This window comes from Bos indicus x Bos taurus, chromosome X (assembly GCF_003369695.1).
Source record: "Bos indicus x Bos taurus breed Angus x Brahman F1 hybrid chromosome X, Bos_hybrid_MaternalHap_v2.0, whole genome shotgun sequence".
In the NCBI taxonomy this organism is placed as follows: Eukaryota; Metazoa; Chordata; class Mammalia; order Artiodactyla; family Bovidae; genus Bos; species Bos indicus x Bos taurus.
The window spans coordinates 129,673,139-129,695,927 of NC_040105.1; the positions used below are offsets into that span (position 1 = coordinate 129,673,139).

The 22,789-nt window shown below is 41.2% G+C and overlaps 1 pseudogene; it reads left to right on the forward strand.

Annotated features, from left to right (window-relative positions):
- The first annotated feature begins 15,539 nt into the window (after nt 1-15,539).
- LOC113888183 lies at nt 15,540-15,837 on the forward strand (annotated as a pseudogene).
- Nucleotides 15,838-22,789: the final 6,952 nt, after the last annotated feature.

Below are 22,789 nucleotides of genomic sequence, written 5' to 3' on the forward strand. Positions count from 1 at the left end.
GGCCCAATGGGCCAAAATCTTTTTGAGATTCTCAACAGCTGGGATCTTCCGAGTCAGTGGCTTTTGGGTATAGTATCAATCAATCCACGTTGAGCAGTCATTTGCATTTGTTATTTGGTAAGAGGAAATCAATTTGAATATAGACAAGCTATAAGATGCCTTCATTCCATTAGACAAAAAACTATTAATAGATAAGCCCCCTGCTTGAATTAAAATTGAGAATGACATCCCAGACATGTGTAACTCTAGTTTATGACATACTTTTTCTCCTTCCCTCTTCAAGGCAAAAGATACAGTGTCCTGTCAGTAAAGACACTTTCTAATGAGGCGGCAAGAAAGCAAAGGTCTTTCGTGCAATTGAAGATCAGGGCAAAAAGTACTCCTCCTGCATTTGCTTTGGTACAATTAATGATTGCTAAATTTAGCGTGGATTTTCAGAGGTATTTTCCCCTCCAGCCCTCCCCCAATAGGGCAAATGGCAGATAAAAATCTTCTACTGATGGTCAGCAAGTTATCACAGCATACTTGTGTGGAGTCTGAGTTTTGTAGTCAATGGTTTATTTAGCTACTTTCTTTAGGGGCCTACATCACATCAAAGAAATACTTTGTAAAGTAAGAAGCAAGCAACTAGCCTCAAGAATAAAAGATTCAACACAAATAGAATGCATGCTATGCTTACCGATGCCATTTAAATCAGCAAACAGCAGCTAATGATGTCAGCAGCCATATCTTGTGTGTTGGAAGACACAGGGACCAGTCTAATAGAAGATTCAGAGTCAGGATAGCTCTTGGCATGCGGCTCCTCCCTAAGGTCCATTTTAGATGGAAGTGGTGCCCCAGCATCTCGGGTGCCCAGGAGCACTGCCCTAGCTTCCCAGCTGAGCTCCTTGTCAGTAGGCTGCTCTCAAAGTGGCTGCCTTCACTGTAATATCGTCTCAGTTTCTCTTCAGAGAGATAACTGCTTTCACACTGACCTGCTGCAGAGCCGTCCTGGGGGTTGGGCCCTGGACTTCTCTGCTTTCTCCCTCTCTCCTGTTCCCCTCCGCATGGATATCACTTCAGCGTTGTTCTGGGACACTTCTGAATTATCAGCTTGAACTCTGCTCGCCCTAAAAAATTCATGCAGAAGCTCCCCAGGCAGTTTTCAAGAGCCAACCTCTGTCTGCTGCAACTGCCACTCTAGCCTCAATCAGAGTGGCCTCTGTTCCAATCTCTGGGGCTGACGGTGTGAGGTCCTGGGGGTCAGACACGTGTTCTGCTGGGATTGAAAGCAGAACCCCCCAGGCTTGACTGGGAAACATCCCTGTTGAGCCAGGTTGCCTCTGTCAGTGGCAAGTCTGTGGAGGAATATACCTTGCTATCTCCTTGCTGGGCAACCTTTACCTAGGCTACTTGGATGAAGAGTGTACACTCTAAATACGTAGATTTCATTTTTGTTTGTCAGTCAGACCTCAGTAAAGCTCTGGGGGAGAAAAAATAAATTTAAAAAGAAAAGCAGTATTTTATACCACTGAACTATACACTTAAAATGTTAAGATGGTAAATTTTATAGTATATGTGTTTTACCACAAAAAAAAAAAAGTTGAAAAAAAATGCAAGAATTCAGCTTTCAGTTCAGTTCAGTTCAGTTCAGTCGCTCAGTTGTGTCCGACTCTTTGCAACCCCATGAATCGCAGCACGCCAGGCCTCCCTGTCCATCACCAACTCCCGGAGTTCACCCAGACTCACATCCATCGAGTCAGTGATGCCATCCAGCCATCTCATCCTCTGTCGTCCCCTTCTCCTCCTGCCCCCAATCCCTCCCAGCATCACAGTCTTTTCCAATGAGTCAACTCTTCACATGAGGTGGCCAAAGTACTGGAGTTTCAGCTTTAGCATCATTCCTTCCAAAGAAATCCCAGGGCTGATCTCCTTCAGAATGGACTGGTTGGATCTCCTTGCAGTCCAAGGGACTCTCAAGAGTCTTCTCCAACACCACAGTTCAAAAGCATCAATTCTTTGGCACTCAGCTTTCTTCACAGTCCAACTCTCACATCCATACATGACCATAGGAAAAACCATAGCCTTGACTAGACGATCCTTTGTTGGCAAAGTAATGTCTCTGCTTTTGAATATGCTGCTTCATAGCCCACATCATTATGCAATAGGCAGCATAATAGTTAACGGTATCAGTTTTGCAGCTGGCCATCTTAGTTTCTACGCCAACTCTGACCATGGGCAAGTTACTTCTCTGGGCCTCAGGATCCTCATCTATAAAATGGGAATATTGAAAAAGAATAGGTATGGATGTCAGTAAATGAATCACTTTGCTGTACACCTGAAGCTAACACAACATTGTTGATCAACTACCCACCAATATAAAATAAGTTAAAAAATAAATAAAATGGGAACAATAATCATAACTACCTGACAGGATTGCTGTGAGCATTAAATGAATGAAGACTTAGGAAGCACTTAGAATAAGGCCTCAGCATTATAAACACATTGTAATTCTTAATTATTATTACGATCCTTGGTTACTTGTCATGACCTCTCTATGAACTTTCAAGGTCACAGACAGACCCCTCCTACTGAAGCCAACACACACACACACACACACACACCCTTTGTGCACTCTCAGCATTCTCTAAGGCTCACACCGATTTCATGAACAAACCCCAAGGTTGGAAAATGAAATGTCAGCTTAGGACCAAACAACTACTTTGTCAATCCCTGATGGACATTAACCAGTTCCCTTTGGCTGCAGGACAAAGTTCTGCATTTTTCTTTTAATGGAAGGAGGTTAATCCAACCTAATCATAACACACTTAGACTGGACAGATTTACTGATTTGCTTACGTTTGGGAGGATATGAATCTTTTAAAACACTTACATAAAACAATTGCCCTTTGAACTACAGACTACTAATTTAGTGAGTTACTTCACTATTTCTAGATGCTCTGATAACTGAGGTTAATGAGACAGCCACACGAACAGACAAGAGGCTGGATCGAAGTAGGAAAGGCAAATTCACAATCTAGGACAAAATGACAAGAAATTCAGACTCTATCTCCAAGGTAGTTCTGTCCTTTTTTATATTATGTAAAGTGCTGAATTTAATATGAGGTAAAGCACAATATTATGTAAAGCACTAAGGATGTGCGTCAATTGAACAGCGTAATATCCGAAAGAGATATCATCAGGAACAGAAAACTGAGCAACAGTCTGCAAAAAAGGAGCAGTGAGTGAAACCCTGACAACCGACTTCTCTTTACAGCAAGACACTGAGGACGAAAAGGAGCTGCCACAGACTGAATATCTATTCCAGGCTAAATTCTATATACACCTGACCACACCACTTCCTCACAACATTCTATACGGTATTATTATTCCCATTTTTCAGATGCAGGAAATTGAGCTTGTGAAAGATTGCCCAACATGCCAGAGAACCCCCAGCAAGAAAGTGGGTGAACTGTGGTCTAAAACTGAGCTTATAATCCAAAAGACATCTTGGTTTTCTAAAAACACTTTATGATTGGTTACTGTTGGTGAGAAAAAAAAAAAAAAGCTTTCATGTTTTGTAAGTTGACCTTACTGACAAACTTGCAAAAACAAACTTAGCTCGGTTTCATTGTTGTTGTTTAGTCCTTGAGTCGTGTCCAACTCTTTGCGACCCCATGGCCAGGAGCCCTCTCGGCTCCGCTGTTCATGGGATTCTCCAGGCAAGAATACTGGAGTGGGTTGCCATTTCCATCGACAGGGAATTTTCCCAAACCAGAGACTGCATCTGCATCTCTTACCTCTCCTGCCCTGGCAGGCACTGGCAGGCAGATTTGTTACTGCTGAGCCACCAGGGAAGCCCTTGCATTATCTTACTGATTATAATTATTTTCTGATTGTGTCTTTTTACTAGCTAGAAGATTATACTATTTGCAAATAATGCTGGGTTTTTTTCCTCTGTCTTTTCCCCCAATCAAGACACTTTTTTCTTTTTATTCCTTTATAACATTGGGCAGATACCTCATCAGTTCAGTTCAGCCACTCAGTCATGTCCAACTCTTTGCGAACCCATAGACTGCAGCACGCCTGGCTTCCCTGTCCACTACCATATCCAAGAGCCTACCCAAACTCATGTCCAGTGAGGTGGTGATGCCATCCAACCATCTCATGCTCTGTCGTCCCCTTCTCCTCCCGCCTTCAATCGTTCCCAGATCAGGGTCTTTTCAAATGAGTCAGTTCTTTGCATCAGGTGGCCAAAGTACTGGAGTTTCAGCTCAGCATCAATCCTTCCAATTAATACTCAGGACTGATCTCCTTTCGGATGGACTAGTTGGAACTCCTTGCTGTCCAAGGAACTCTCAACAGTCTTCTCCAACACCACAGTTCAAGAGCATCAGTTCTTTGGTGCTCAGCTTTCTTTATGGTCCAACTCTCACATCCATACATGACTACTGGAAAAACCATAGCTTTGACAACACGGACCTTTGTTGACAAAGTAGTGTGTCTGCTTTTTAATATTCTGTCTAAGTTGGTCATAGCTTTTCTTCCAAGGAGAAAGCATCTTTTAATTTCATGACTGCAGTCACCATCTGCAGTGATTTTGGAGCCCCCCAAAATAGTCTGTCACTGTTTCCATTCTTCCCCATCTATTTGCCATGAAGTGATGGGACCAGATGCCATGATCTTAGTTTTCTGAATGTTTAGTATTAAGCCAACTTTTTCACTCTCCTCTTTCAATTTCATTAAGGGGGTCTTTAGTTCTTCTTCACTTTCTGCCATAAGGGTGGTGTCATCTATATATCTGAGGTTATTGATAGTTCTTCTGGAAATCTTGATTCCAGCTTGTGCTTCATCCAGCCCAGCATTTCACATGATGTACTCTACATATAAGTTAAATAAGCCACGTGACAAAAGACAGCCTTGACGTACTCCTTTCCTGATTTAGAACCAGTCTGTTGTTCCATGCCTGGTTATAACTGTTGCTTCTTGACCTGCATACAGATTTCTCAGGAGGCAGGTCAGATGCAGTACTTGGATTCAATCTCAAAAACGACAGAATGATCTCTGTTCGTTTCCAAGGCAAACCATTCAATATCACAGTAATCTAAGTCTATGCCCCGACCAATAATGCTGAAGAAGCGGAAGCTGAATGGTTCTGTGAAGACCTACAAGACCTTCTAGAACTAATATCCAAAAAGGATGTCCTTTTCATTATAGGGCACTGAAATGCAAACATAGGAAGTCAAGAGATACCTAGAGTAACAGGCAAATTTAGCCTTGGAGTACAAAACAGGTCAAAAGGTAACAGAGTTTTGCCAAAAGAATACACTGATCATAGCAAACACCCTCTTCCAACAACACAAGAGAAGACTCTATACATGAACATCACAAGATGTTCAATAGCAAAATCAGATTGATTCTATTCTTTGCGGCCAAAGATAGAGAAACTATATACAGTCAGCAAAAACAAGACAGGGAGATGACTGTGACTCAGATCATGAACTCCTTATTGGCAAATTCAGACTTAAATTGGACCTAACAGAAGGAGAAGATATAAAGAAGAGGGGACAAGAATACACAGAAGAACTATACAAAAAAGATCTTCATGACCCAGAAAATCACAGTGGTATGATCACTCACCTAGAGCCAGACATCCTGGAGTGCGAAGTCAAGTGGGCCTTAGGAAGCATCACTATGAACAAAGCTAGTGGAGGTGATGGAATTCCAGTTGAGCTATTTCAAATCCTAAAAGATGATGCTGTGAAAGTGCTGTACTCAATATGCCAGCAAATTTGGAAAACTCAGCAGTGGCCACAGGACTGGAAAAGGTCCATTTTCATTCCAATCCCAAAGAAAGGCAATGCCAAAGAATGCTCACACTACCGCACAATTGCACTCATCTCACACGCTAGCAAAGTAATGCTCAAAATTCTCCAAGCCAGGCTTTAACAGTATGTGAACAGTGAACTTCCAGATGTTTAAGTTGGATTTAGAAAAGGCAGAGGAACCAGAGATCAAATTGCCAACATCTGTTGGATTATCAAAAAAGCAAAAGAGTTCCAGAAAAACATCTATTTCTGCTTTATTGACTATGCCAAAGCCTTTGACTATGTGGATCACCACAAACTGTGGAAAATTCTGAAAGCGATGGGAATACCAGGCCATCTAACCTGCCTCTTGAGAAATCTGTATGCAGGTCAAGAAGCAACAGTTAGAACTGGACATGGAACAACAGACTGGTTCCTAATAGGAAAAAGAGTACATCAAGGCTGTATATTGTCACCTTGCTTATTTAATTTCTATGCAGAGTACATCATGAGAAATGCTGGGCTTGATGAAGCACAAGCAGGAATCAAGATTGCCAGGAGAAATATCAATAACTCAGATATGCAGATGATACCACCCTTATGGCAGAAAGTGAAGAAGACCTAAAGAGCCCCTTGATGAAAGTGAAAGAGGAGAGTGAAAAAATTGGCTTAAAACTCAACATTCAGAAAGCGAAGATCATGGCATCTGGTCCCATCACTTCATGGGAAATAGATGGGGAAACAGTGGAAACAGTGTCAGACTTTATTTTTTGGGGCTCCAAAATCACTGCAGATGGTGATTGCAGCCATGAAATTAAAAGATGCTTGCTCCTTGGAAGAAAAGCTATGACCAACCTAGACAGCATATTAAAAAACAGAGACATTACCAACAAAGATCTGTCTAGTCAAGGCTATGATTTTTCCAGTAGTCATGTATGGATGTGAGAGTTTGACTGTGAAGAAAGCTGAGCGCCAAAGAATTGATGCTTTTGAACTGTGGTGTTGGAGAAGACTCTTGAGAGTCCCTTGGACTGCAAGGAGTTCCAATCAGTTCATCCTAAAGGAAATCAGTCCTGAATATTCATTGGAAGGACTGATGCTGAGCTGAAACTCCAGTACTTTGGCCACCTGATGCAAAGAACTGACTCATTTGAAAAGACCCTGATGCTGGGAATGATTGAAGGCGGGAGGAGAAGGGGACGACAGAGGATGAGATGGTTGGATGGCATCACCGACTCAATGGACATGAGTTTGAATAAACTCCAGGAGTTGGTGATGGACAGGGAGGCCTGGAGTCCTGCAGTCTATGGCATCACAAAGAGTCGGACACAACTGAGCAACTGAGCTGAACTGAAGACTTAAATTGAAGAAAGTAGGGAAAAGCACTAGACCATTCAGGTATGACCTAAATCAAAACCCTTATGATTATACAGCAGAACCGACAAATAGAATCAAGGGATTAGATCTTGACATAGACAGAGTGCCTAAAGAACTATGGACAGAGGTTCATTGCATTATATAGAAGGCAGTGATCAAGACCATCCCCCAAAAAAAGAAATGCAAAAAGGCAAAATGGTTTTCTGAGGAGGCCTTACAAATAGCTCAGAAAAGAAGAGAAGTGAAAAACAAAGGAGAAAAGGAAAGATATACCCATTTGAATGCAGAGTTCCAAAGAATAGCAAGGAGAGATAAGAAAGCCTTCTTCACTGATCAGTGCAAAGAAATAGAATGGGAAAGACTAGAGATCTCTTCAAGAAAATTAGAGATGCCAAGGGAACATCTCATGCAAAAATGGGCTCAATAAAGGATAGAAATGGTATGGACCTAACCAAAGCAGAAGATATTAAGAAGAGGTGGCAAGAAGACACAGAAGAACTGTACGAAAAAGATCTTCATGACCCAGACAACCATGATGGTGTGATCACTCACCTAGAGCCAGACATCCTGGAATGTGAAGTCACGTGGGCCTTAGGAAACATCACTATAAACAAAGGTAGTAGAGGATACCTCATACTTTGTTTAATACTAACAGTGATATTGTCCCTGATTTTTTTTCTAAAGGGAATGCCTCTTAAGGTTTCTTCATAAATTATGAGGTACATTGCAAGTTTTTGATATATCCTTTACTAGCTTAGTAAACTTTCCATCCCCATCTAAAAAAAACTGAATTTGGTATCAAAAACTGTATTTACTACATCAGACCACCAGTTCAATATTTATGTTTGATAAAACCAATATCCACAAGAAAGACTCAAAGCTACCTATGCCTTCTCAGTAGAATAATTGTCTGGGAATTTCACCACTGCCCAAGGACCCTGAGTAGTATATGCAAAGGGTGAGGTGGCAGATAAAGTAGAGAGAGGGGAGATCAATGAAGCACAGAGGAATCAAAAGAAAAGCATTAAGAATCAAAAGAATGGGTCATTGACAACACATTACCTCAGTGAAGCAGTTTTGAACTTGGATTACTAGATCTCTCTATGTCTTTGACCCTTTACTTGGATCACATCTACTCAAATATGACCCAACAGAAATGGCCATTTTACCCAACTGAAGCACCTGGAGTAATAGGGAAAAAACGTTGAATTTGGGTTCTGGTCTCAGCCCCATCACTGTGGAAGCAATTCACAATTTCTCTGGACTTCAGCTTCATCCTGTTAAAAAGAAGGTGGGGGGATTAGGATTTCTGGAATGATGGAAGCAAAGAACTCAGTTAACCCTCTCCAGCAAAATAGCAAACTGTTGAAATTTATATAGAATAATCATTTAAAATCTTGGGATATTGTCTTCAGTTCAGTCCAGTTGCTCAGTCGTGTCCGACTCTTTGCAACCCCATGAACCACAGCACACCAGGCCTCACTGTCCATCACCAACTCCCGGAGTTCACCCAAACCCATGTCCATTGAGTCGGTGATGCCATCCAACCATCTCATCCTCTATCGTCCCCTTCTCCTCACGCCCTCAATCTTTCCCAGCATCAGGGTCTTTTCAAATGAGTCAGCTCTTCGCATCAGGTGGCCAAAGTATTGGAGTTTCAGCTTCAACATCAGTCCTACCAGTGTACAGCAAATAGAGAAACATTCACTGAAGCAAGGTCTGCAAGAACAGCAAAAGCCTTGCTCACCCCTCATAGTTCTGTGTTGCAGAAGCTCTAATTTGGGTACATGCCACCAGGAAGACAGGAGCTCCCTATATCCACAGTTTCCAGTGTGGGGCTTTACCAGGGAGGGTCAGGACGCTGGTGTTTCTCATCTCCCTGGCATCATGTTGTACAAACTCTGTTCCAGTGTGGCCAAAAGAACTGGCTTCTTCTTCCCCCCACCAAGTCCCCACTTGTAGGGTGGAAGCTGTACCCCAGGTACAGCAAGCCAAGGATACTGGCCTGAATCACCCCAGCTTGCTCACAGGTTGAACGTTTTGAGCCTGGAGAGGCAAATGAAGAAGATCAGAAGTTGCCACAACTGCTCAGTATCAGAGAAGGCAATGGCACCCCACTCCAGTACTCTTGCCTGGAAAATCCCATGGACGGAGGACCCTGGTACGCTTCGGTCCATGGAGTCGCTGAGGGTTGGACACGACTGAGCAACTTCACTTTCAGTTTTCACTTTCATGCATTGGAGAAGGAAATGGCAACCCACTCCAGTATTCTTGCCTGGAGAATCCCAGGGACGGGGGAGCCTGGTGGGCTGCCGTCTATGGGGTCACACAGAGTCGGACACGACTGAAGTGACAGCCTCAGCAGCCATTCAGTATCAATCTCATAGGGAGAGGATGTCCACCTGGGAATATTTGTCTGGCCTCTGCTTCAGTATAGTGGCATAGGGATTCTTCCCAGAGGGAAAGGCAAACTATGAGGGTGAAGAGCTCCAGAGGTCTCATTCAAAAGGTGGAAAGAGTGAGGGAGCTCCCCAGGGCACCTTTTATAAGGGCACAAACCCTGTCCACGAGGGTTCCATCCTCATCACCCAATCACCCCAAAGTCCCTGCTTCCCCATATTATCACTTCATGTATTAGGATTCCAACATGTGAATTTTGTGGGGACACAAACATTCAGACCACACCATGCAAACTGAAGAACAGAATTTTTGAATGAAGAAAATTGAACAGACCTTCAGAGAAGTGTGGAGCATCATTTAGTACACCATTCTACCGCTGTTGTTTTTAATCATTTCCCTACTGCTTTCTCTTTATGCTGGTCATTTCCTTAAGACTGAGGATGAAAATATACAAATAGTCACGCTTCCTCATTTCCTAAACACAACTGTTTCATGACAGGCTTAAAAGAACAAGAGTTCATTTGTCTGTTACTTGTAGCCATGATTGCCTCATATATTTGCCAATTTGTGAACTGAAGGAGCAATCCCCTTGGGAGTAGAGCTAAGTTGTAGATTTCTAAAGCTAGCATTTGGGAACAAATGTGCCAAAATTTAATTCATATTTCAGAATTTTAGGTAAGCAGAAATTTAATCGTTGCAGTTATCTCTTACAAACTTCAATAGCTGTTATGTATTTGTTGTCACCTTTCTAGAAATTATTTATTGTGTTTAAACATATAAAACTGAATAATTAGAATAATTATCTCTAACCAAGAAAACAAAAGGCAAAGCATGAGAGAAGCTAATTATTTCTAGACTCCTCCCCTAAGTCACTTTCCGAGTCCTATTTTAATAGTTTACCCAGAGACAGGCTTAAGAGTACCAGTTTTGCTGAACGCTGGTTACCTAACAGCTCATCCTCTCAAATTACTGACCAAGGACTGGTCATTTTCAGAAATGGGACTTGAAACAAAATGGAAAACATTATGCTCCATTTCTTCTATAAAATTAGAATTCTGTCACAACATAGACCACTATGTGCAGGTCTGGGGAAGAGTCAAAACAGGAGAGTGAAATGAGAACGTTTGCTCATAATTTTACATAAGGGAGAGTAGCAGAATAACATACCAAAGAGAAAAGGTGCCTTCAATATGAAAAGCAAAGGAGGGTATAAAAAAATATATGAAACTCAAAACGGCACTGTGTTGTACTGAGAAGGCCACCCACCACGGGATTGTCACATGTGCTGAACCTTATGTGCTTAGTCACTCAGTCGTGTCCAGCTCTTTGCAACCCCATAGACTATAGCCCACAAGGATCCTCTGTCCACGGAATTCTCCAGGCAAGAATACTGGAGTGGGTTGCCATGCCCTCCTCCAGGGGATCTTCCCAACCCACGGATCGAACCCAGGTCTCCTGCATTGCAGGTGGATTCTTTACCATCTGAGCCACCAGGGAAGCCCTAATATTTCATTCTAGAACCTGGAGAAGGTGTTAGGATAGATGAAATTAAAATGAAGTAGTAAAAGGAATGACAATCAGCATAGAATAGAGGTTAAGAATACAAACTTAAGTCATTCTGTCTGGTTTCAAAGCTTGTATGGACAACTTACTAGCTGTATGACCTTGGGCAAGTTACTTACCTTCTCTTTGAAATGGGGTGACAATAATATCTACAAATATTCTTTGTTATGAAGATTAGAAGAGTCAATATTGCTATAAAAAATAGACTCTATGAGTGTAGTGTTCGTTGCTCAGTCTTTTCCGACTCTGTGACCCTATGGACTGTAGACGTCAGGCTCCTCTGTCCATGAAATTCTCCAGGCCAGAATACTGGAGTGAGTAGTCATTCCCTTCTCCAGGGGATCTTCCCAATCCAGGGATTGAACCCGGGTCTCTTGCACTGCAGGTGATTCTTTACCATCTGAGCCACCAGGGAAGCCCCAGTAAGCTCTATGGAAGTACTCAAAGAATTTAAAAAATAATTTCAATAATGATGACTTTATTTTTTCAGAGAACATTAGGGTTCACGTATCACTTATACAAATGTTATCTTGGTTAATACCCTCTGGGATATGCGTAAATAATCCCATTTTAGAGGTGAAAAAACGAAGTGCCAATAATGACAACAATCACTAACATATATGTGGCATCTATAGTGCACCAAGCACAGTAGTAATCCCTTTACACTTGAGTGTGTGCTCAGTCCCTCAGTTGTGTTCAAGTCTTTGTGACCCCGTAGACCGTAGCCCTCCAAGAGCTCTTCATGGGATTCTCCAGCCAAGAATACCAGAGTGGATTGCCATTTCCTCCTCCCAGGAATCTTCCTGACCCAGGACCACATCTCTGGCTCTCCTGCTTTGGCAGGTGACATCAAAATATGGTCATGCCTAAAACTTTATCATTCTAAACACAGGTATTAAAATGAAGGCAACTAATGCAACTAGGGATTACCATACTAAGTGAAGTAAGTCTCCTGCAGCTTTCTCTTTAATCCTTAAAATGTCTCTACAAGGTAAGGACTTTCCTACATATGTATATGTAACATATATGTATGTTGTGCTGGCTCAGGTGGTAAAGCATCTTCCTGTGATGCGGGAGACCTGGATTCGATCCCTGGGTCAGGAAGATCCCCTGGAGAAGGATAAGGCAACCCACTCCAGGACTCTTGCCTGGAGAATTCCATGGACTGAGGAGCCTGGTAGGCTACAGTCCATGGGGTCCCAAAGAGTTGGACACGACTGAGCGACTTCACTTTCACTTTCTTTCTTTCATACACATCATATTACATATATACATATAATATATGCAATTAGACATTATTTTATATGCATGTTATTTGTCCAAGTCATTTGAGAATAATTCGTAGACATAATGGCCCTTTATCCCTAAATACTTTAGTGTAAATTTCCCAGGGGTTTCCCGAGTGGCCCAGTGGTAAAGAACCTACCTGTCAATATAGGAGACATGGACTCAATCCCTGGGTTGGGAAGATACCCTGGAGAAGGAAATGGCAACCCATTCCAATATTCTTGCCTGGGAAACCCCACAGACAGAGGAGCCTGATGGGCTACAGTCCATGGGGTCACAAGAATTGGACATGACCTAGAGACTAAACCACCACATAATTTCCTAAAAGCAAAGACAGTGTCTGACATAACAACAGCACTATGATCAAAATCAGAAAATTAACATTGACACAGTATTTTTTACCTGTCTACAGACCTCATTGGAAAAGTCCCTGATGCAGGGAAAGACAGGGCAGAAGGAAAAGAGGGTGTCAGAAGATGAGATAGCTGGATGGCATCACCAATGCAATGGATATGAACTTGGGCAAACTTTGGAAGATGGTGAGCGAGAGGGAGGCCTGGCATGCTGCAATCCATGGGTTAGCAAAGAGTTGGACATGACTGGGTGACTGAACAACTACAGAGCTAGTTCAGATTTTGCTACTTGTTTCAATAATGTTCTTTTTAGAAACAAAATTCAGAAACACATGGTGCATTCATTCAGCTGTCACGTCTATTCAATCTCCTTTAACCTGAAACACAATCTTTTATGTTTAAAGACTTTTTAACAGCACTGACTAGATAGAATATCCCTGTTTATGTTTGTCTGAGGTTTGAAAGTGAAGTGAAAGTTGTTTAGTTGTGTCTGACTTTTTGCGACCCCAATGGACTTTATAGTCCATGGAATTCTCCAGGCCAGAATATTGGAGTGGGTAGCCTTTTCCTTCTCCAGGGGATCTTCCCAACCCAGGGATGGAACTCAGGTCTCCTGTAATGCAGGCAGATTCTTTACCAGCTGACTCCTACTTATATTCAGGTTATGCATTTTGGGCAGGAATAACTCTGAAGCGAAGTTGGGTTCTTCGTGCACCTTATCAGGGGACACATGATGTTGATCAGTGCCATTAGTGGTTATGTTAACTTTTTAATTTATTTTTTATTGAAGTATAGTTGATTTGCATTGCTGTGTTAATTTCTGCTGTACAGCAAAGTGATTCAGTTATATACATTTATAAATTATTTTTATATTCTTTTCCATTATGGGTTATCATAGGACATTGAATATAGTTCCCTGTGCTATACAGTAAGACCTTGATGTTTATCCATTCTATATATAATAGTTTGCATCTATTAACTCCAAACTCCTCCTTCATCCTTCCTCCATCTCTTCTCCCTGCTGGCAACCACAGGTCTGTTCTGTATGTCTGTGAGCCAATTTCTATTTCATAGATAAGTTCATTTGTGTCACAGTTTAGGGGCTTCCTTGGTCGGAAGAAGGAAGTAGGTAAAGAATTATTTACCTGATGGTAAAGTATCTGCGTGCAATGCAGGACACCTGGGTTCCATCCCTGGGTCAGAAAGAGCCCCTAGTGGAGGGCTCGGCAACACACTCCAGTACTCTTGCCTGGAGAATCCCATGGATGGAGGAACCTGGTAGGCTACAGCCCATGGGGTCGCAAAGAGTCGGACACGACTGAGCGACTTCACTCCACACACGTCATAGTTTAGATTCCACATATAAGTGATATCATATGATATTTGTCTTTCTCTGGCTTCTACATTTATTAGTTGGCTTCCTACTCTAGGAAGGATCTTCCCCTTCTCCTTTTATTTCTTATATTAATATGGACTCATGGATTCTTATTTTATTTAATGAAATAAAACCCTTTAATATCATTTATTTAGAAACTTGAATTATCCTTCATCTGGTTGGTGGAAGTCCCTAACAAATGGTTCCTGTTTCCTTTTGACATATGCCCTTCATGCTTTGGACAGTTTCCTACTTTCTGGCACACTTAGGTATTACAGACTCATCTTGCTTTTTTTTCCTGCCCAGTCTTGAAATCAGCCATTTAATGACTTTGGGTTCCTTTGAGCATTTGGAAATACCGGGCGTTAGATGTGCCCAATGTTTCTTGGATGTTATTCCTTCTAGGCCCCCTCTGTGAGCAAAGCTAAAAAGTAGACACATATATTCACCCATATACATCTATATCTATTTACATATCTATATATTAGTACACATTCAGTTCAGTTTAGTCGCTCAGTCATGTCCGACTCTTTATGACCCCATGAATCACAGCATGCCAAGCCTCCCTGTCCAGCACCAACTCGCAGAGTTCACTCAGATTCATGTCCATCGAGTCAGTGATGCCATCCAGCCATCTCATCCTCTGTCATCCCCTTCTCCTCCTACACCCAATCCCTCCCAGCATCAGTCTTTTCCAGTGAGTCAACTCTTCGCATGAGGTGGCCAAAGTACTGGAGTTTCAGCTTTAGCATCAGTCCTTCCAAAGAAATCCCAGGGCTGATCTCCTTCAGAATGGACTGGTTGGATCTCCTTGCCATCCAAGGGACTCTCAAGAGTCTTCTCCAACACCACAGTTCAAATTAGGTCACTCTAAATCCAATGGCACCCCACTCCAGTACTCTTGCCTGGAAAATCCCATGGATGGAGGACCCTGGTAGGCTGCAGTCCATGGGGTCGCTAAGAGTCAGACATGACTGAGCGACTTCACTTTCACTTTTCACTTTCATGCATTGGAGAAGGAAATGGCAACCCACTCCAGTGTTCTTGCCTGGAGAATCCCAGGGACGGGGGAGCCTGGTGGGCTGCCATCTGTGGGGTCGCACAGAGTTGGACACGACTGAAGCGACTTAGCAGCAGCAGCAAATCCAATCCAACAATACATGGTTCATTCTATCTTCCCCATCTTTCTGCATGGCAAACCCATGCCTCCGAGTAAAAGAAGCCTACAAACTAGAGTTTAATATTTTTTTTAGGGTTCTCTCCATCTTCACCCTGAGGTCATTGTCCAAATATTGTGTTTAAAAGTTACTGGAGGGCAGAAGGAGGGACAGACTGGCATCCCTGCTTCCAGAAGTGTCTCTGCACTAAGCAGCTTGTAGGCTCTGGGCACACACCAAGATGCCCCAGAGGAGGGTCAGCGCAGTCCAAAGTGCAGTGAAGAGAGAGCCCAAGAGATGTGCAAGGTTGTCAGTTAAACTTGTTGCTACAAATGTGAAAATGAATCCCGAGAAGGCAGCAGGAAAGGCTAAATCCTTAGGCAGAAAAGTGCAAACAAACGGGAAAAGGGAAACAAATGGCAAACAGGCTGAAGAGACTAAGGAGCTGAAGACTGACCTGCCAGAAAAGAACAGAGACCGAGCAGAATCTGGCCTCTCATGAAGCAGGAGAGAAAGAGGCCAAGTCAGATAATGAATGAATGAAGCTTGTATCTCTGCACCACCATAGCACTATTTTTCTCAACTATTTTGTAAATGCAAGCTTTTTTAAAGTAGCCTTAGAAACCTTCTTAAGAAGGGAATGCCTCTCCATCTCATTTGTTAAGTGCAAATGTTTTTATTCCAAAAGTGAAATCATTTGCTTCATTTTTGGTTTTGATTTGCTTTGGTTTAAACAAAATGGGGGAATATTGAATTATGGGTGGGTTTGACTATCATAGGTATACATCTAATATTTTATAGATTGAGAGGAGGTAGATTTTATATCCTATAATACAAAGTATGTGAAATGGCAATTTGGAACCACAGTCATGCATTTAACATCTTCATCATTTTAAATGATTTCTATCCCATGTTATTTTTAATAGAATTGCTTCTTAAAGAAAAACAGTCCTTAACCTTGGTTTTCCCTGTCAGAATTGTGTGCACTTTGTAATGTATTTTTGGTTGGGATAGTTTGGTTTTCCTAATAACTTAGTTATATGCTGTGAAAGATAAAAAAAATCATGTATGTAGTGTGTATGATATTAAATTGTGAACCAGTGAGACACAGTGCAGCAGCTTACCAAACTTTTGAAGGTATTGGTACTTGATACCCTTTTAAGGAAAATTTGCCTCCAAATTTTAAGCTGAAAATCACTTAAATAACTATTTAGAAAAAATTACAAGTACATGGCTTTGTATATTTTTGGTGCATTCATTAAAACTTGAACAAATTGTTTATCATATCTGCATACTGAGCTTGAAAACAACCAACAAAACTGCATAAATTTACAAATTAATTAAAAAGGTATTTGAATTAGTGTAGTTATGTTATTCATTAAAAATAAAATCTACTACATCTGTTACTATTCATGTTCCATTGTAGGGTTTTCCCCAATCCTTGTTGATTTTCTGTTTATGAGTGTGTGCAACATTAGCATGGTTCAAAAAGTTAGAAATATTCACAAAGGAATCGTCAGAGAAGTGTCACATTTACTTTTCCACCGTGTTCCCACCCACCCTAGAGGAAACAGATCTGTTAGTTTCTAGTTTGTTCTTCTTGTGTGTTTTGCATAAATGACCAGATGCATGTACATTTTCTTATTTCCCCTTATTTCTCAAACAAAATGTAGCATATTGCAAACCTGTTTTACACTTTGCTTTTTTTAACCTAACACTATCTCCTGGAAATCACCCCACATCAGTTCATAGAGATCTTCTTCATTATTTTCTGAAAATTTTTATTTTATGAAACTGCATAGTACTCCACTGTATGGAGGCACCGTAGCTTAGTCAACCACTTATAATATTTTGCAGCTATAAATAAGGCTGCAATGAATAACCTTGTGCATGTCTATTTTTGTATTGGTGGAAATGAATCTTCAAGGTAGAGTGGGCTCACTAGGTCAGAAAGCAAATGCACTCGCAGCTTTGTTAACTATTTCCAAATTCCCCTCCATAAGAGCTGTACCAATTTGCATTTTAACCAGAAAAGCATGAGAATGCCCATTTACTCACAGCTTCACCAACACAGTCTTTATACTTTTTTGTTTTTGAAAATCTGGTATATGAGAGATGGTATTCCAGTGTAATTTTACTACGCATGACTCACTATGAAGGAAATTGAATATCTCTTTATATGTTTAAGGACCATTTTAAAAATTGGGTGTCGGTAATTTTCTTTTCATGTCATTTGCCCATTTTCTAACAGATTTTCAGCCTTTTCTTTCACTTTTTTATATGGTAGAGATATCAGCGCTTTGTTTATGATATATGTAGCAAATATTTTCTCCCAGTTTCTCTTAGTTGTTTTTGCTTTGTTTCTTAATATTTCTTTATGTCTATTTTTTGGCTGCAGCACGTGTGGCCTTCATCGTGGTGCGCCGGCTTCTTTCTAGTTGCAGCTGGTGGGCTTAGTTGCCCCTCAGCATGTGAGATCCTAGTTCCCTGACCAGGGATGGAACCCTCGTCCCTGCATTGGAAGGTGGATTCCTAACCACTGGATTTCCAAGGAAGTGCCCCTCTCAGTTGTTTTTTGATCTTGATTGTGATGGGGGTGTGTGGTTTACATGCATCAGTTTTTATGTAATCAATTTATCCCCCTTTTCTTTTATTTCCTCTTCATTTTAAGTCATATTTAGCAAGCCTTCTCCCACATCTAGGTTAAAGAGGAATTCACTCATGCTTTTTTCCCCCTAGGATTTGTTTGCCTTCATTTTTTCCATTTAGATCTCTGATCCATATAAAATTAATCCTAGCATTTAATGTAGAGTTGTATTCTAGTTGTATTCTTTTTCCAAATGGCTAACTAGTTTTGTCAGAATCATTTATTAAAATCTCCATCTTTCTTGATAAGAACTCTACTGTCTTTTCCTTGATAAGGTCACTGAGGCTTAGAAAAAGTGAATGGCTTACCCAGTGCTACACAGGTGAGAAAATATAATCAGACATCTCTCTCTGAGGGGATGATGAAGACCTGAAGGGTAGGCGGGCTACTGCTATGTGAATATTTGGGGGAAAAAATGACCCAAGTAGGGGTAACAGCAAATGCTAAGACCCTGAGGCAAGAGCAAAATTGGCCCATACAAGGAGAACGTGTCTGGAGAATGATAAGCATGGGAAGAGTGTATGAAATGATGGCAGTGTTGGCAAATCCTTGGTGAGGATTTTGATTGGACTACAAGTGCCATGGGAAATTTCTGTAATAGTTTTAAGAACCTAAGTAGTGAGCTCTCATTTATGTTTTTGAATAATCAGAGCTGGCTACTGTCTGAAGAATGGACTGAGAACTGGGAGACCAAATATGAGCCTGTTGCAGAATTCCAGGAGAGAGTTGCTGGTAGTTTGCACCAGCATGATGGCAGTAGAGATGGAAAGTGGTAGATAGATTCACTTATCAATGAATGTAGTGAAGTCCAGAGCAACAAAGGGCTTTGCTTTGGCAAACTGTGCCTCATCCCCTACCATTCTAGCAATGGTAATTTGAGTTGAGCTCTACAGTGATAAGCAGACAAACTTAAGATGCTTAATCTACTAAATCTTTATTAGCTTCAAGTATGAAATGGTATACAGACAATTGTGTTCATCTTTGACGCTTCATGGTTTATTAAAACGATGACTGCAGGCTTTCCTGGTGGCTCAGTAGTAAAGAATCTGCCTGCCAATGCAGGACGTATGGGTTCCATCCCTGGTTCTGAAAGATCCCTCATGCTACAGAGCATCTAAGCCCTTGTGCAGCTAAGCCTGTGCTCTAGAGCCTGGGAGTTGCAACTACTGAACCCAGGTGCCACAACTACTGAAGCCCACACGCCTATGTCCTGTGCTCCACAAGAGAAGCCTCCGCAGTGAGAAGCCCACGCACGGCAACTAGAGAGCAGCGCTGGCTCCCTGTAGCTAGAAAAAAACCCACACAGCAATGAAGACCCGGCACAGCCCAAGATAATGAATAAAGAAATAAAACTTAGCAAAAAGACAGAGACGAATAACAAGTGTTAGCAAGGATGTGGAGAAATAGGAACCCTTGTGCCCCTGTTGGTGGGAATGTAAATCGGTGCAGCCACTATGGAGACAGTATGAAGGTTCCTCCAAAAATTAAAAATAAAACTACCATATGATCTAGCAATCTCACTTCTGGTTATATATCCGAAGGAAATGAAAACAGAATATTGAAGAGATATCTACACTCCTATGTTTATTACATTATTTACAATAGCCAAGATATGAAAACAACCTAAGTGTCCATTAATGGATGACTAAATAAAGAAAATGTTGCACACCCCCCCACACACACACACATGGAGGAATATTATTCAGACTTGGGAAAGAAGGAAGTTCTGACATTTGTGACCACATGGAAGGACCTTGAGGGCTTTATGCAAAGTGAGATAAGAAAAACAGAGAAAGACAAATACTAAATGGTATTACTTAAATGTGGAGTCTCCAAAAGTCATACTCTTAGAAACAGGAAGTAGAAATGGTGGTTACCGGGGTCTGAAGGATAAGGAAAATAGGCAAAGTTGGTAAAAAAGCTAATCTAAACTTCCATTTGGAAAATAAATAAGTTCTGGCATCTAATGCATAACATGGTAAGTATAGTTAACAATACTCTATTATAATCTTGAAAACTGCTAAGAGAGTAGGTCTTAAATATTCTCACCACATGCAAACTAGTACAGCCACTATGGAGAACAGTGTGGAGATTCCTTAAAAAACTGGAAATAGAACTGTCATATGGCCCAGCAATCCCACTGCTGGGCATACACACCAAGGAAACCAGAACTGAAAGAGGCACGTGTACCCCAATATTCATCGCAGCACTGTTTATAATAGCCAGGACATGGAAGCAACCTAGCTGTCCATTGGCAGACGAATGGATAAGAAAACTGTGGTACATATACACAATGGAATATTACTCAGCCATTAAAAAGAATACATTTTAATCAGATCTAATGAGGTGGATGAAACTGGAGCCTATTATACAGAGTTAAGTGAGCCAGAAAGAAAAACACCAATACAGTATGCTGCTGCTAAGTCGCTTCAGTCGTGTCCAACTCTGTGCGACCCCACAGACGGCAGCCCACCAGGCTCCGCCGTCCCTGGGATTCTCCAGGCAAGAACACTGGAGTGGGTTGCCATTTCCTTCTCCAATGCATGAAAGTGAAAAGTGAAAGTGAAGTCGCTCAGTCCCGGAGAAGGCAATGGCACCCAACTCCAGTACTCTTGCCTGGGAAATCCCATGGACAGAGGAGCCTGGTAGGCTACAGTCCATGGGGTCGCAAAGAGTTGGACACGACTGAGCGACTTCACTTTCACTTTTCACTTTCATGCACTGGAGAAGGAAATGACAACCCACTTTGGTATTCTTGCCTGGAGAATCCCAGGGACAGGAGCCTGGTGGGCTGCCGTCTATGAGATTGCACAGAGTTGGACACGACTGACGTGACTTAGCAGCAGCAGCAACACATATATATGGAATTTAGAAAGATGGTAACAATAACCCTATATGTGAGACAGCAAAAGAGACACAGATGTAGAGAACAGTCTTTTGGACTCTGGGAGAAGGCGAGGGTGGGATGATCTGTGAGAATAGCATTGAAACATGTATATTATCATATATGAAACAGATCACCAGTCCAGGTTTGATTCATGAGACAGGGTTCTCAGGGCTCGTGCACTGGGATGACCCAGAGGGATGGGATGGGGAGAGAGGTGGGAGGGGGGTTCAGGATGGGGAACACATGTACACCCGTGGTGGATTCTTGTCAATGTATGGCAAAACCACTACAATATTGTAAAGTAATTAGCCTCCAACTAAAATAAAGAAATTAAAATAAATAAATAAATAAATAAATATTCTCACCACAAAAGAGAAATGGTAATTAGGTAAGGTGATGGAGGTATTGACTAATTGTGGTGGTCATCATATTGTAACATATATATATCAAATCAATACACTGTACATTTTAACTTACACAATCTTATGTAAATTATATCTCAAGAAAGCTGTAAAAAGAATTTAGTTCATATTGTGTAAACAAAATTAAAAGAAAAACTAAAATTACAGGTTGAAGCAAATATAAGATTCTCATTTTTAATTTTTTGTTAATAAGAAAAACTTCATTATTTCCATTGGTTGATGTTATAATGAGTGAATATTATAACTTACAAAAGCCTTTATACTAAAATAATCTTCTTATTGCTTTTTATCAACTATTATTAATTATATTATGTTAAGCTTTAAAATAGTAGTCAAAATAAGCACTTCGCCCCTCCCCCCCCCACCCCAGATATCTCCACATCCTAATCCTCAGAACTGGTGGATATGTTACCTCACATGAAAAAAACTTCAAAGTTAAGATTAAGTCCTGGATCTTGTGACTGGGAAATTATCCTGAATTATCTATGTAGGCTCAATCACAGAGGTCTTCATAAGCAGAAAGGCAACGTGACTATGGAAGCAGAGAGAGAGAGAGAAAGGGAGAGAGATTGGAAGCTAGCTTTGAAAATGAAAGAAAGGAGCGAAGAGCCAAGGAATTCAGGTGGCCTCTAGAAACTAGAAAAGGCAGGAAAGGGATTCTCCCTTAGAGCCTTCATATGGAACCAGTCCTGCCCACACACTGATTTTAGCACAGACTCATTTCAGACTTCTGATAACCAGAATTGTAAGAACCTAAATAAGTCACTAAATGTGTGGTAGTTTGTTAGAGGCAATAGGAAATTAATACAGATTGACTATAATAACGTCTTAGATTAGTTGTTCATTTGGACAATCAAAGGATTAGATTGCCTTTTTAGGCTGAAATTTGACTGGTGTACATTCTGATTAATAGAATTTTCAGTTTTATCTTATTTAGTTAAATATGAAAAATTTTAAATACAGAAAGTACAGAAAATAATATAACCAACTATGTATCTGCTAGCTAGACTTAAGAAACGACATTTTGTCATATTTGCTTTGGAACTCTCTTCCTTCTTAAAGCATAAAATATTACTGAAAATATGTTACACTCTCCAGCTTTTCCCCTTCGCTTCTCTAGAGCTTGGTATATGTAAATACAGTGTATATTATTACATTACACTATACATGGATGTATTCATAAACATTTTGTTTCTGTGCTTAAGCCTATGTCCAGCTATGTGCTGGAAATTGACACTAAGATGCTCAGTTGCCTCTTTCCTTCAAAGTATTCTCCTGTCATAAACTTGCCGTTTCTATCCACCACACTATGAGTTCAGTTCAGTTCAGTTCAGTCGCTTAGTCGTGTCCGACTCTTTGCGACCCCATGAATCGCAGCACGCCAGGCCTCCCTGTCCATCACCAACTCCTGGAGTTCACCCAGACTCACATCCATTGAGTCGGTGATGCCATCCAGCCATCTCATCCTCTGTCGTCCCCTTCTCCTCCTGCCCCCAATCCCTCCCAGCATCAGGGTCTTTTCCAATGAGTCAACT